The sequence below is a fragment of the Heteronotia binoei genome, chromosome 5 (genome assembly GCF_032191835.1).
Source record: "Heteronotia binoei isolate CCM8104 ecotype False Entrance Well chromosome 5, APGP_CSIRO_Hbin_v1, whole genome shotgun sequence".
Lineage (NCBI taxonomy): Eukaryota > Metazoa > Chordata > Lepidosauria > Squamata > Gekkonidae > Heteronotia > Heteronotia binoei.
The window spans coordinates 151961038-151976247 of record NC_083227.1 but is presented as its reverse complement, the minus strand read 5'-3'; the positions used below and the strand labels follow the sequence as shown (position 1 = coordinate 151976247).

General features: G+C 40.6%; 1 long non-coding RNA gene across 1 annotated transcript in view; it reads left to right on the top strand.

The window, feature by feature from the left end:
* Positions 1-867: 867 nt before the first annotated feature.
* Positions 868-15210, top strand: part of LOC132572972 (uncharacterized) — a 32615-nt gene continuing 18272 nt past the window's right edge. Inside the window, exon 1 of the long non-coding RNA XR_009555469.1 lies at positions 868-1070. This is a non-coding gene — a long non-coding RNA (uncharacterized LOC132572972). The remainder of the gene's footprint in view (positions 1071-15210) is intronic.

The window sequence follows — 15210 nt, the reverse complement described above, 5'->3', positions numbered from 1 at the left end:
GATTTCCGGAGGGGAATTCAGATCAGATTTTTTTACAAAAGGAATGCTCACAAAATGTGTTAGAAGAGAGGAAAAACAAAATCATCGTCTCGTAGTCCATTTCAAAAGGCTTGGTTTCCAAGAAGGGAAAGCCAAGCAACATTTTGAAATACATGGTTACAGTAAAACGGAGTTAAGTTGATCTGCACTCTAGGATCACTTTGGTTGCATAAGCGAAAGTATCCTCAGATCTGAAGCATGGAAGGCTGGGATAGGAGTATAGGAAGAAGAATGGGCATGTACCTCTGTTCTATCTTGACAATATACTACAGTGGCTTGAATATGAAGCATTTGGTATTGATACAGGCAGCTGGGTTGACTGTAGTGGTTCCTGGATTATGCTGACATTTTGGTAATCTTCATCACAAAAATTTTAATTGACAGTATCACATTCGCAATCCAGCATATTTAGGAAATGTGCTTATCGAACTTTAACTACTAGACGGACATTTGCTCATTCATATGTGGATTAAGGCAGTAGAAAATGGTTGACATCCCAAGGTCCCCATCTGGTGGTAACATTTACAGCTCCTTAAAAGCTGTATTATACAGGGATGCAGCTGGTGTGGAGAGGAAGAAAGGAGTTGGTGATCCCACCCATGTTTATGTGGAATCTTGTTCCCCTGGCATACCAGGCTCTTTGAATCATGCCCAGTGCTTTTTTTGCAATTGTAAATGGCTGCCAAACGGTTTTCAGGCTTGTTCCAAGAAGGTTTTAAATATTAATCCATAGCACTACATCATCTTCAGAGTGTTTCACAAATCATTTAAACGTTTAGCTTTCATTCTTCAGTTAAAAAAAAAAAAAAAGACGTGTGGTATATGACAACCAGGCAAGCGTAGCGATCCGGTGAATATTTCACTTTGTTTTCCCTTTCCCAGGACTTTGAATCACCAATACGACTACACGTTTGACTGGACAATGTTAAAGCAGAAAGCAGCACAACAGGCAGCCTCTTCCAGTGGGCAGGGGCAGCAAGCCCAAACCCCCACAGGCAAGCAAACTGACAAATCCAAGAGTAACATGAAAGGTTAGTAGCCAAGAACCAAGTGACGTTACAGTCCAAAAATATTAAACACTAATTTGGATAATGTTGTGAACTTAAGTGTTAGATCGAGGAGGTCATTAAAAACCTACATTTGGCTGTTCAGTATTTAAAAAAAAAGCAAACGGACGTCCTTGGAAAATTTGACTACTAACTTTAAACCAAGTGTCCTTGTTTTTTCATATTGTTTCTTTTGGGGATGTTGGGTCATTTTAACCACTGCATCTTTTGCTCCCGCATTAACCCCTCTTCAAAATAAACTGGCTTGGTGTTGGGAACATGACAAACAGTCTGATCCAAAATCCTAGACCTAACACTTTAAGGGGAAAGTCTTCTGTCGACTTGTCAGGGCCAGGTTATGGAGGCTTTGGTATGGGTTTCTTTGCTTCTGCTATCCAAAGTGAATATGGAAAATTAGGCCTGCTCTTATTTAGAATTCTACCAAAACCCATTGCCTGGTAGAACTTTTATTCCTTAGCACAGACAGAGTCAATTTTCCATCTTCAGTTATAGATCTGTGAATGGGTTCTCCTGCAAGGTGAATGAATTGGATTTATGTTTAAATGGAGTATTTAATTTCAGTGATTGTTACATTATGGAATCTGAATTTAACGGAACTTGTTAATACCCATAGTTGCCTCTTGAAGTTGAATCCATGAATCGATGTGATGTGTTTATGGCTGTTTCTTTCTGTTCAAAGAACCAAATGAGTTTCTGTGTTACATTTTTCACCTTTGGGACCATAGCTGAATTCCCATTTGTTAGTTTGGTTCTTTATCCACTGGGAATTACACCTTTGTTCATTTCATGGTGCATAGAGAAATCAGGAGTTGTGCAGTATGATGATGATGAACTCGTGGAAGCTTGGCAACCAGTGAATTGAGATTAGGGATGGGAGAGTATAGATGCTACAGTTGTGGTAACTGGGGAGTAAACAGAGGCTGGGGCATAGCTAAGGGCGATGGTGCAGCAAGATGGCAGCCCAGGAGTCATGTTCTGGCATTTGATGTAAAAATATGACTGTGGAGTGCCTGTCCTACATAACCATATACAACTTGTGTAATCACTCGTATAGTATTTAAAGTAATACACTAATTATAAAGGTACACAACACATTTGCAATAGAAAACTTTCTAACCGCAGACCATCAAAAGGTAGTTAAAGTCCTATACATTTTACAAAGATCCAATCTAGTGAACAGTGACATTTTCTACAACACTTCTGGGCCAGCAAAATGACTCCTGTTAGGAAATGGTAAAGCATGAAGTCTGCATGTGAGAAGCATCAAAATTCAAAGATGTGGCTCCTGGGTGATGTTGACATTTTGGTAATCTTCATCACAAGAATTTTAATTGACAGTGTCACAGTCGCAATCCAGTATATTTAGAAAATGTGCTTATTGAAGTACCAGTCAAGAAAATGTAAATGACAGATGTTCTACAAAGAGTTCTCCCATTGGGTGTACCTATTTGTCAGTTTCTTTTCTTTTCTGTGGTCCTCTGTAGTATATATGTCCTAGATAACCAGAAAAATTCTGAATTTTTGAGTCTACAAAACAACCTTTTAACAAAGGCGGGTGAATCAGGTTTTCCATTCATGATTAGGCAGGGCAGATAAAAAGAAATTTTTCTTGTTTTCAAGAGTGTTTTATCTAAAGCAATTTTAATTAATTTATGTTACAGCAATGATATCATGAAATAGGAATGGTAAATGTTACAAATCATTTTGACTTAATATAGAATTTGAGATGAGGTTTTTTTGTAAATGCGTTCCAGGAGTTCGTGAAGGAATGCATTCTGGGGTTCCAAAGAAACCTCTGTTTAGGTTAATTTTTCTGACTATCCATTGGGACCCAGTGTTCAGTCTGGAAGACACCATCAGAGATATTTGGTTTTATGGTTCTCAAATTGTAGAGTTGTATCTCCAGAGATGATATGCTTGTTCTCCGGTGAGATGGGGTGGGGCATTCTCTACTTATGGGAGACGTTCCTCTCTCTTGACAGGCAGGGTCACCAATCTTTGTGCGATTCCTGGTGTGGGAGAGGCTTCTCTCTCTAAACCCAGTCTTCAGCCCTGCCTTTGAGGCAGGCAGTCATCATTGGCTGCACACTGTTTAGAACACTGGGATTCCAAATTAGACTTTGTTTTTTTCTTTTCTGGTAGAATTTCCAGCATCCCCTTCCCAAACCCATGTTTCTGGCTCCCAACCAGGACCTGAGCTGGACATAGACTTTGAACCTTTCAGGGGATGACACTCCGGCTGATCTTTTGAGCTAATTCTGAGGGAAAGTGCAGAAGAAAATAAGAGAAGCCATTTCTCATACTATTCCTAATATTAGGGACTCCTTTATGTCTCCTAGCAGATTCAGCTGACACTCTTCTTCTAGCACTGTATTGAGCAGCAGGGGGCATAAATAGAAGCTCCCATTCTCTCTCCTAACCCAAAAGAAGGAGATTAGATTGCCTTTCTAGACATAGCAGAGAAACCAGCTCCTTATTGGGACATGAATATGAGGGGTCCGATTGCTTTGACTCTTATTCACCCAACAAAGATGGTAAGCTATCTGATGAGGAAGAGCCTGTTTTGACCACCATGCAAACTTGTCTCTTCCCACAGGAAGTTTTCTATAAGATTCTTCCAGAAGTGCTATGAATTCTGAAAATTCCAGTTAACATCAAAGAGGTGGAAATGCCTGACATCAGCAAGCCTGCTGGCTCAGCCAGAGCCTTCCCAAAAGCGGGTCTCTTCCCCCCCCCCCCCCCACCCACTCCCATGGATTCGTTTCCCAGCTCTGTTTGATAAGGTGGTCCAGTCTGAGTGGGATTCACCAGCCAGCCCCGAGTCAGATCTCCCCATCATTTCCAAGTTTTACATATTGGGGCCAAATATGCCAGAATAATGCAGACTTCCTCTGGTGGATGATCCTGTAGCTGAGTTCCAGTTCCATTTTACTATAGATCTATACTGAGGGATCCTTGTGATAGGAGGATTGAGGAGGCCTAACATAAAAACTTTGAGGCTTCATCAGCATTTTCAGAGCATCCACAGCAAGCTTTCTTTTTGCTAGGGCAATATATTCCTGGTCTTCAGATTTTTCGGCAGGAGATAGCAACATCCCTAAGGAGCCGAGGGATGATTTAAAGAAAATTGTTCTGGCCACAGCCTTCTATACGGACACCTTGCTGGATGCAGTTCAGCTGTTGGCCAGGACTGTGGCTTGTAATGTAACAGCCAGAAGAAATACTTGACTTCATACCTGGGAAGTGAATCCTTCATCCCAGGCCACAGTGGTGAGCATTCCCTTCAGAGGAGTTCATCTATTTGGAGAAGGCATGGATAGATATCTGGTGTAAGATAAAGCTAAGGAGAAGTCACTGCTGTCCCATAAGGAAAGAGTAAGATGAAGAAACGCTTCTTCTCCTTTCATGAATTCACGCGTGCCCCAAATTTTCATACACTTTGACTGTTCAAAGGGAGATGGCAACCCAGACACTTAGGTGGAAATTGTTCCTCTTCCTCCAGGACACAAGGTCAGAGTCCAAAGGGCCCAAAAAAGAGCTGTTCAGCATGACTATCTGAGAGACAGACTTACCAAAGATAGCTAAGACCAAAGATCTTCAGTATTTTGCCAGTACAATGGGAAATCACCATAGGTGACAAGTGGGTTTTAGATCAAGTAGCAAGAATTCACTGTCCACAAACACACTTTTGTATTTTCAAGGTCATTCAACATTTATTGGATATCAAGGCAGTAGAGCCCGTACTAGAGACTCAAAAATCCTTAGGGGTTTAGTGTTTTTTATAGTGCCCCCCCCCCCCCCCAAAAAAAATGGAGATGTGAGGACCATTTTAGACCTAAGTTGGCTCAACAGGAGGATAAAAAAGAGGAAGTTCAGAATAGAAACTCTTAAGTCCATAATGTCTCCATCCAAAAGGAAGAGTTTCTGGCTTCAGTAGATCTATTAGAGGTTCCTGCACTTTTCATATAATGATCTTCAGTTTCAACACTGGGCTTTTCCATTTTTGGCTTCAAACTGGCATTAAGAGTCTTGGTATCTCTGATAGTGAATCTGAGAACCCAGGAATTGTCCTTACTCCCATATTTGGATGACATTTTGATCAGGTCTCCATCTCTCCCACAAGGGATGGAGTATGTACATCAGACCATATCATGCCTCCAGAATCATGGGTTCATCAACTGGGAGAAAAGCAACATCCTCATCTCAAAGGGTCCTGCACCTAGGGGTAGTCATGAACATGATTTAGAACAGAGTTTTCCTGTCATAAGAGACAGTAGAATCTAATCTTCTATACAGGAGCTCACAAGTTGATTGTGATGGAGCTCTGTAGTGGACTATTTTGAGCAGTATATCAAGAACTATCCTATCCTAATGACAGTGCTCAACATTGGGATTTATGCTGTTGAAATTTGGAAGAAACAGAGTGAGCACTTAAAAACAGAACTACGCACTGACAAATTTCAAGAATTTAAAAAATGGATGGAACAAGCACTGTCTCCAGCTCATTTTCTTGCAAATATTGTCAATATCAGGTACCAGGGTTAGCCCTTAAGTGCTGAGGAAGAGGAGTTAGCTGTGACATGGGTATCCCGCAATCCATCTGTAATGCCATCTATAGTAAACTTCAAAGCAAAGGAGGAACTCTTCAAGAAGTGTTTGCTGCTGATGTTTTAAAGAAAGTCACACCAGTAAACTGGTGGAAGACACTTAAGCACTTGAATTTAGAGACTGTTGAAGTAATTATTTCACTTTTAACAGCAGTAGCCACTTTCCTGGGGTAGAAAGAATATTCTCTTCTTTTGGACTCATTCGTTCTAAATTGAGAAATCATTTGGGACCCGATAAAGCAGGAAAGCCTGTTTTTCTTTTTCAGATTATAAATGAACATTAAGATGAAAATGAGTGAGCTACAGTGGACAATATTTTTAGGTTTTTCGTGTGTGGACCAGACTGATATTTTGGGGGGGGGGGGGGGGAAGCTATTTTGTTTAACCACATCAGTTAGCAAACATGAAGGTTTAAGCAAATACTAAGTATATATGCTATGATATTATTGTTTTAGTTAGATAAAAATATTTAAATCATTAATGTAATGATTATGTTTTCTTTCCAATAAAGTACAACAGAATAAAGTCCATCAGTTGTAGGACCTCCTCTCTTGTCACCTCAATCTGATTCAGGTCTTTCAACACCCCTTCCAAAATTAGTGTTTCTGGAGGGGGCAAACACTTCTCATCTTCCACAGTGAAGACAGAGGCAAAAAAATGCATTCAGCTTCTCAGCCATTTCCCTATCCTCCTTCAGTAATCCTTTTACCCCTTGGTCATCCAAGGGCCCCACTGCCTCTCTGGCTGGTTCCCTGCTTCTAATATATTTGAAGAAATTTTTATTGTTGGTCTTTATGTTTTTTGTAATATGCTCCTCATAGTCCCTTTTTGCCTGCCTGATCACAGTCTTGCATTTGATTTGCCACGGCCTGTGTTCCCTTTTATTAATCTCACTTGGACTAGCTTTCCACCGCTTAAAGAAGTCCTTCTTACCTTTTACAGCTTCCATTACAAACTCTTCTTTACAGCTTCCATTACAAACTCTTCTTTCTGTCTGTCTGAGAACCCACACTTCATTAATATGGTTCAATCACTGAGACCAGGATACAGTCCATCCAGCAGAGCAGATGTCGCAGGGAAACTGCTGGATAAAGTGTATGATAGAGAAATGGAGCAATGTGCAACAGCTCTGGAGGGTAAAATTGTTAACCTAAGTCTTGATGGGTGGAGTAATGTCCACAATGATCCAGTTGTATGTGCTTGTATAACAACAGAAGAAGGGAAAGTCTTTCTTGCACAAACAATTGATACGTCAGGAACTGCACACAAAGCAGAATACTTACAAGAAGTGGCAGCAAAAGCTATAATAACGTGAACAAAAATTCAAATGTCTATACGCAGTTTGGTCACAGACAATGCTGCAAAAGTATCCAAGATGAGAAGAAATTTAGAAGAGCAGGAAGGCAATACAAAGCTAATAACATATGGTTGCAGTGCTCATTTGCTGTGCCTCCTAGCCAAAGACTTCAGTGTTCCAGAAATAAAGACTAATGTTGTTGGTATTGCTAAATACTTCCGTAGCAATCATTTTGCTGCAGCAGCTCTGAAAAGAATGGGTGGAACCAAGCTAAGGCTCCCACAAGATGTTAGATGGAACTCTGCGGTGGACTGTTTTGAGCAGTATATCAAGAACTGGCCTGTTCTGATGACAATTTGTGAACAAAATCGAGATAAAATAGATGGCACTGTCACGGCCAAAATCCTCAACATTGGGCTTAAGAGAAATGTTGACCATATGCTGAGCATCCTGCAACCCATTTCTGAAGTTTTAAACAAAATAAAATAGCTGTTTTATTGCTGATGCTGTTGAAATTTGGAAGGAACTGAGTGAGCACTTAAAAACAGAACTACACACTGACAGAATTAAATTACAAGCATTAAAGAAACAAATGGGACAAGCACTGTCTCCAGTTCATTTTCTGGCAAACATTGTCAATATCCGTTACCAGGATCAAAACTTAAGTGCTGAGAAAGAGGAGTTAGCTATGACATGGGTATCCAGCAATCATCCATCTGTAATGCCAACTTTAATAAGCTTCAGAGCTAAGAGGGAACCAGTAAAGAAATATATGTTTGCTGAAGATGTTTTAAAGTCACAGCAGTGAACTGGCAGAAGTCACTTAAGCACTTGGATTTGGAGAGTATTCAAATAATGACTTCACTTTTAACAGCAGTAGCTGCTTCTGCAGGCGTAGAAAGAATATTCTCTTCCTTTGGACTCATTCATTCTAAATTGAGAAATCGTTTGGGACCCGACAAAGCAGGAAAGCTTGTTTTTCTTTTCCAGATTATGAACAAAGAAGAAGATGAAGATGATGAGTGTGCTAAAGAGAACAGCATTTAAGTTTTTCATGTGTAGGCTGGGCTAACTGTTTAAGTTTATATATATATATATATATATATATTGTTTAACCATATCAGTTAACAAACATGGATGTTTAAGCAAACATATGCTATAATGTTATTGTTTTAGTTGAATAAAACAATTTAAATTATTATTATTAAGGTAATGATTAAAGTACATCATTAAAGTACAGTAGAAAAGTTGTCCAAATATGAATGATTAATCTATTAAACTGGAGATAATTCACCTCACAATAATTTCATAATTACCTGTCTATAATGTGTTTCTGATAGTATTAAAAATCAATATTTTATATAACTATAAAACTAATATGAACAGTTGTTCTAAAAATGAAATTTTCACCTAGTTGTTAATATTAAGGTTATACCAGCAAAAAATGAGTCTTTATGTAGAAAACTATGATTTAAATCAAGTCTTACTGACTAGTGATTTAAATCAAATCCACCCTTGTTTTAGAGATCATTCACCTTGCAATAATTTCATAATCTTTCTATGATGTGTTTCTGGTGTAACCAAATCAGTAATTTTTGATATGACTAAAATTAATCTGAAAAGTTTTTCTAAACATGAAACCTTCATCTGGTTGTAAATATTAAGATTATACCAGCAAGAATGAGTCTGTGTGAACCCGTGATTTAAATTTAGTCTTACTGACCTAGTGCTTTAAATCAAATCCACCCTGTCACACAGTCAGCAAGGTGGAAGTGGACTTGTGCATGAAGGAGCAAAACTTCCAATTGTCCTGGTTTGTCTCAAGGACAAGCTCTCCACAGGCCATAGGGGTAGATGCCTTAAGATGTGGCTGGCTGAATCATCTACTTTATGTGTTTCCTCCCATACAGCTAATCCAAAGAATGATTCAGAGAATCATAGATCTCAAGGCGGAAATAGCATTGATTGCTCCTTTTTGGCCAAGGAAGTCGTGGTTCCAAGGACCTTGTAAAGCTGTCAATAAAGGAACATTGGTGTTTTCAGGAAGGACCTTCTTCAACAGGAGATATCTTTCATCTTCAGCCTGAGTTACTAACAGCCAGGTTGAGCAGTCATAGCTCAAATAAATAGGCTACACTGATAAGGTTATTACCACTGTAATAGAAAGGGTTCCACCAATAGGGTCTATAACAGTTCAGGCTTTCTAGCCATGGTGTTCTAGCCATGGGATAGAGCCCCTTACAGCCAAAGTGGGAGATATTCCTTTTTGCAAGAGGGTTTTAATAAAGGTCTTAGCCCTAGCATATTGAAAAGGCAAGTGACTGCTATTTTTGCTAATAGGCGAGCCATGAAAGGGAGGTTATTGTCTCATCACCTCCATGTCAGGAGGTTTCTAAGGGGTACTTCCTTGATTAATCCACTTAGGTGCATTACTTCCTTACATGGAGCCTAAATACAGTTCTCAAGGCTTTGTCCAGCCCTCCTTTTCTGCCCATAGCCAGTTGTTCTTTCAAGGAGCTCAGCTTTAAAACTGTTGTTCTGTTTGGTATTACATCAGCAAGGAGAGTGTCAGAACTCAAAGGCCTAACAGTGGATAAAAATCTGTGTGTATTCTGTGATGTTGGAGCAGTGCCTTTCCATGGAGGCCCAGGTCATAACAGTTGCGTGATCTGCCTTCTTCCATCTTCAGCAGGCCAAACAGCTGGTGCCGTATCTGACATCCCAGGACCTAGCTGCAGTGATCCATGCAATGGTCACTTCCAGGTTGGACTACTGTAACTCGCTTTACGCAGACTTGCCCTTGAGACTGATCTGGAAACTCCCAACTGGTGCAAAATGTGGCAGCATGCTCCTAACTGGATTTCCTGTACGGGCAAGCAGTCGACCAATGCTGTGCACATTTGAGTACCAGATCCACTTCAGGGTTTTATTATTGACATTCAAAGCCTTACGTGGCCTGGGACTGACATACCTGCGGGACTGCCTCTCCCCATATGAGCCCCGAAGGTTGCTGCGATCTGCCAACCAACATCTCCTGGTCATGCCGGGCCCAAAGGATGTCTGTCTTGCCTCGACTGGTGGAATCAGCTCCCTTTGAAGATACGGGCCCTACCGGATTTGTTACCTTTCCACAGGGCCTGTAAAATGGAGCTGTTCCACCAGGCGTTTGGTTGAGGCGGGCATCCTTTTCCTTATTGCCTATACCATCGGCTATCCTCCCCCACAATGATCTGTCATCTGAACTACTATATCTGGGCCACTGATTATACTCCAGACGCACTATGAGCCCGCCCGCCTTTGTTATACAGTATGGTGTCATGTTGCTGTTTTAATTGTATTTGACTGGTTTTAACTGGATGTATTCCGCCCTGAGCCCATCTGGGAAAGGGCAGAATATAAAATTATCAAAATAAATAAATAACTATTCCAGCCTTGATTTCAAAGGTGAATTCAGCCTTTCATAGGTCAGAGGAAATTAGTTCTTCCTTCCTTTTGCCATAATCTTAAAACACCCCCTGGACAAGGAGTACCACCGTTTGGATGTTAAGAGGACACTAAACTTCTATCTTGAGAGGACAAAAGCCTTTTGTAAGACTGATGGCTATGTTTGTTATCTTTCAGGAAGGCTTCCCTTGGACCCATTCCCTGTCTCTGCAGCCTATAGGACATCCCTTCATTAGAATTAATATGTATCGCTGCCATTTGGAGGTCCATACATCCCTTCACCAGGCTCTACAGAACTGATAAATTAGTCTTGGCTGAAGCTGCCTCTGGTACCAGGGTCCTGCATTAGGACCTCTTGGTGCAGGAGCTGAGTCTTCCCTCCCTGGGTACACTTTCTGTATGTCCCAGATATAGAGGTTGTCCCACCCCGAACCACTGGAGAAGTGAAGGCTTATCTCACTATGCATCTTCCTTCTCAGTGGTCCAGAGGTGGGGCAGTCTCTTCCCATCCAAGGGTAGAACTCTATTCATGGCTTCCAGAGCAGGGAGAGCATGCTGGAGAGATATATGGCATCCTCACCTCTGGCTGTCATTCCACTCCCTGGCAAAGTCTTCTGGGCATGGTATCAGTGTTACATGTTTTTAGCACTGGTGTGTCAGTTGTTTTTTCTCTACTTGGAAGTTCTTTTGAGGTTTGTTCTGTTGTATAAATATCGATTACTGCTTCCGGACCAGACTGGGCTCAGAGAGAGAAGCCACACTAGGAATTGCACAAAGCTCAGCCACCCTGTCTGTCAGGAGGGAGGGGCTTCTCCCAGAAGTAGAGACTACCCCACCTCTGGGCCGCCGAGAAGGAAGATTCACGGTAAGTGAGACAAATCTTCCATTAGCAGCAAAAATGTTTTGAAATAAATATTGTACAGGTAAGAAATAATAGACTTCACCCCTCTTTGTCCCTCCACAAACTTGTGTGCGCAGTCAGTCAGTCTTTGCACTTTCTAGAAGTGCAATTCAGGAATTCAGTGAATAGAAGATTGCTAGTGATTGAATTTTTTTTTTTGAAACATTTTTATACTGCCTTTTCACACAATCAAGGTCCCCAAGGCAGCCCACATAACACGCAAACGTTAAAAACGACTTTAAAATGACAAAATAATTTAATCAAAGCACATAAAAAAGAGTAGAACCTTGGAAGAGGGCAGTCATTGTTACTGTTAAATCCAAACAAGGAGACAAAGTCTGGAAATAAATGTAAAAGGCAAGTTCACTTCTACTGCCTGTGAAACTGTTGGAGCAGCATATTCCGGAAACCTTGAAGTCTTTCTGAGTATAGCCCTTCATTCTCACAGTAAAAGGGAAAACCTATTCTGGCAGCAGACCATAGAAGACATCCAGTTTGGGAATATTGTAATGAAGTTCCTTGACCTGTGGGTAAGACGGGCTTGTGTGAAAAAATATGAACAATATGAAAGAAATGCAAGGCAGCTGAAATGAAGCAGCATCATGAGAAGTGTTCTCGGTAAGAAGATGTTTTGAGCTTGAAGATCACAAATGGAATATGTCTGAACATGCAGGATCTTCAGGTTGGTAAGCTTTTCCGTTTCATATTTTCTTAAAGACTGCTTGCCTTCTGGTCTGTTTAATTCTTGGTGCCGCTGTGATAGCCTGCTGAAATTGGCAAATTATCCCCTTTTAAGTATTGTCAGTGAATACATTGAATAATATTAAATGATTAGGATGGTAATAATTACTTGCAATGACTGTTTAGGGGAATCCATCCAGAATTCTGAAGACTATCTACCTTCAAGATCACCATCATTTTCTGTAGTTTTGAAGTTACCTGCCAATGATAGTGTTGAAGTCACAGCATGTACTTTATATAGTCCATGTATATCATGCGTAGCAAAGAAAAGGAAAATCCCATCTGGAAACAACCACAGATAGGTTTGTGAAAAGGATCAGCAGATTACAAAAGGAGACAGTTAATGAAAAAAAACCACTCAATTTGCTTATACAGCAAATTGTCCATGGTTCAATCATTGTGATCAGGGTACAGTTCACCTAACAGAAAAGATACTGCAGGCGAATTGCTGAATAAAGTGCATGAGGGAATTTGAGCAACATGCAGAAGAATTGACGTAATTTTTAACTGGACTCTTGATGGGAGCAGTGTCCACAGTGATTTTGTCACATGTCCTTGTGTGATAGCAGAAGGCAATGTCATCCTTGCAGAAATCAGAATTTCGGGAAATGCACTAACAGCAGTATAGCAGTAAAAAACTAACTGGAACTATTCAAATGCATAGCGCGCAGCTTCATCACAGTCATCCAAGATGAGTCCCAAACTCAGAACCCATGATTGTAATGCTCACTTACCACACCTCTTCGCTAAGGACTGCAGTGCTTCAGAAATGAAGAGGCTGATGCTGAAATTGCGAAATAGTTCCTCAACAACCACTTGTTAGCTTGTGGAGCCAAGCTAACATCTACAAGATGTACAAGAGAAGTCAGTAATGGATTGTTCTTAATACTATATCAAGAAATGGCCTAGTCTGCCACAGCAGGAGTTCTCAGCTGGGTTTAGGAGAAATATTGAACATACAATGAGTAGCCAGGAGTCTTTTTTCTGTAACCTTGGACAAACAGAGGAAGGCTGTTCCATTGTTGATGGAATTTGGAAGGAACTGAGCAAGATCTTGAAAAGAAAAACACAATGAGAGAAATCAGTCAGAAGTGTATTTTTTTTAAGTGCATGTTCCATTTCCTGTTCATTTTCTTGCAAATATTCTCAGTAACTGATATCAGGGTCAAACCTTAACTGCCAAAGAAGAGTTGGCCAAGCAATCATCCCTCTATAAACTTTAGACTTAAAGTTGCGACCTGCCCTGAGCTCATTTGTGGGGAGGGCAGAATAAATTTGAATAATAAATAAATACTTCTGTTGCTCTGAAGAAAGTCACACCAGTGAACTGCTGGAAGTTACTTAAGCACTTGATTCAGAAACAGTTGAAGTAGCAATTCCGCTTTTAAGAGCAATAGTTTCTTATTCTGCCATAGAAAGAATATTTTTTTTTTTCCTTTGGACTCATTCCTTCCGAACTGAGAAAAACTTGGGACCTGGAAGAAAAAAAAAAGAAAGGAAAGCTCATTCTTTTCCAAATTGTGAACAAACAGAAAAAATGAAAGTGAAGATAACTGTGCTAGCTGCAGAAAACAGTACTGTTACGTTGCTTGTGTTGACCGTGCTTATGTGGTCAATTTAGTGGCTGTTTAAAAAGAAAGACTTACAGCTAACAAAAACAAATGTGATTTTAAGAAATATGACTGTTGGGTAATTTAAAAAATGCATACCATTTTTTGTTAAAATGTTACATATCCAGAATATATGTTGGGGGTTTTTGTCACATAAAACCATTTAAATATGCGTATGGCAGTGGTTATTGATATTCCTTCTAGTATAGCAGAGCAAGAGAATTCTCACATCACTAAAATGCTTTGGTAGATAACTAGGCAATAATTCATTTTCTGATAGAGCTGCAAAACCTGACAAATTTCAAAATAAATTATGTCAAAGTGTGCCTCCTCTAAAAAATGAAACCCACACCTGTCCCTGAGTTGTGGATGTGTGCTGAGATTACAACAGTTGGCAAGAATGGACTTCCATGCAGAAAACTCTGATTGATTGACTTCTTGAATATTGACAAATCAAATATACTCTACCTGCTGAAATTGGCCTGTTTCCTGAACCAAAGTGGCAAAAACGGTGAAAAGAACGAGAACTCCCAGCTGAATTGTGGGATGAGGAAGCAGCACAAATATTGGTGTCCAGCCATATGCCCAGGAGACAAACCCTTTTGTTCTACCAAGTTCACCTACTGAGACCATCAAGCTATCTTTTGCTCTAATGACTAGGGATGTGCATTCGGCTCGGCCGAGCCATATTTACAGCCGAACCAGTGTTGATTCGGCCGCATACGGAATAGCCTGCAGCCGACTTCCATAAGCGCCCATTACACGGCAGCCGAATAGGCTCGTTGTGTAGTTACGAATAGCTATTCATAAGCAAACAGCTGTCAATTCAAAACAAAAGGCGGCAATTAGCTTCTGGAGCTTCAAAGGAGCTCCTTTGGCACCTTCCCGCCTCTGCCTTAACATCCCTGGGATCAGGGAGGGGGGAGGGGGAAGAGGAGCCCCAACAGCCAATCCAAAGCATGCATTTGTAAAATACATTGGAAATGCATGCTTTGAAGGGCTTTCTAAGGAGTCTTCACTTCCTGGCTGACTCCTCCATGCTGTGTGTAAGAGATTGCTTAAGCTGCTGCAGCTCTCTCACTCAGACTTCCCTGGAAGACAAGGTAAAACACTTTTTGGGTTCTTGTTTTTATTTATTGTTGGTAAAAGGACTTTTTTTAAAGACTTAGAGTCCCTTTACTTATCCAGATTTGGGTGGTGGTGGGGTAGCTTATTTGGGGTTTCTGCTTGGGGAGGGGGCCTGGGGTGGGGGGGTTTGCCAATCTGCCCATATCTTAATTTAGTGAGAGGACTTTTAAAAGTGCAGTGTCCTTTTACTTCTCCTGATTTGGGTGGCTTTAATTTCTTGGGGTTAGGGTGAAGGGTTTTTTGGGGGGGAGGGGGTGGCAAAGTTCCTGTATTGTTAAAAGTTAATTTTTTACTGTTTTAAAAGTATTCAGTGTTTGATTTGTTGCTGCTGTGCTGTGTTGTGCTGCTGCTATTACTCTTTTCTTTGGGTTCTTGG